This window comes from Apium graveolens, chromosome 5 (assembly GCF_009905375.1).
Source record: "Apium graveolens cultivar Ventura chromosome 5, ASM990537v1, whole genome shotgun sequence".
Taxonomy (NCBI): domain Eukaryota; kingdom Viridiplantae; phylum Streptophyta; class Magnoliopsida; order Apiales; family Apiaceae; genus Apium; species Apium graveolens.
The window spans coordinates 306,446,906-306,447,728 of NC_133651.1; the positions used below are offsets into that span (position 1 = coordinate 306,446,906).

Here is an 823-nt window from a genome sequence, read left to right on the forward strand (position 1 = left end):
CAGATTCAGGAAGTGAGCAGAAAGAGCCAGTAATCATGGATGATCATATTGTTCCGGCAGATCCAGCCCTTATTGACTTTTCTCGGTCTAAAATTGATGACATTCAGTCAAGCATTCTTCATCCGGCTATTCAGGCTAACACCTTTGAAATCAAGCCGGGCACTATTCAGATGGTGCAGAATTCTGTTTCTTTTGGAGGTGCTGCGACTGAAGACCCCAACATGCACATAAGGAATTTTGTCGAGATCTGCAGTACTTTCAAATATAATGGTGTGATTGATGAGGCTATCAAGCTGAGGCTTTTCCCATTCTCTCTGAGGGATAAAGCTAAGGACTGGTTACATTCTGAACCAGCTGGGTCCATCACTACTTGGTAAGATCTTGCACAAAAGCTTCTGGTGAAGTTTTATCCAATGGCAAAGACTGCTGCTATGAGGAGTGCTCTTACTCAGTTTGCGCAGCAACCTAGAGAATCTATGTGTGAAGCTTGGGAGCACTACAAGGAGATGTTGAGAAAGTGTCCACATCATAGAATGCCCGATTGGATGGTGATCACTTGTTTCTATAATGGTTTGGGGACCAATCTCGGCCCATGCTCGATGCAGCAGCTGGAGGCGCCTTGTGGGCCAAAAGCTATACTGAGGCTTATAATCTTATTGAGACTATGGCTGCAAATGAGCATCAAAACCCAACTCAAAGGATGATGCCTGGGAAGGTAGCAGGTATTCTGGAAGTCGATGCAGCCACCGCTATTGCAGCGCAGCTCCAAGCGCTGTCTACGAAGGTCGATTCTCTAGCCACCTATGGAGTCAATCAGATAGCT

The 823-nt window shown here is 45.9% G+C and overlaps 1 non-coding gene across 1 annotated transcript; it reads right to left on the reverse strand.

Annotated features, from left to right (window-relative positions):
* Positions 1–428: 428 nt before the first annotated feature.
* LOC141662264 (small nucleolar RNA R71) lies at positions 429–535 on the reverse strand. The gene has a single exon (XR_012550387.1). It is a non-coding gene; the product is annotated as a small nucleolar RNA R71 (small nucleolar RNA).
* Positions 536–823: the final 288 nt, after the last annotated feature.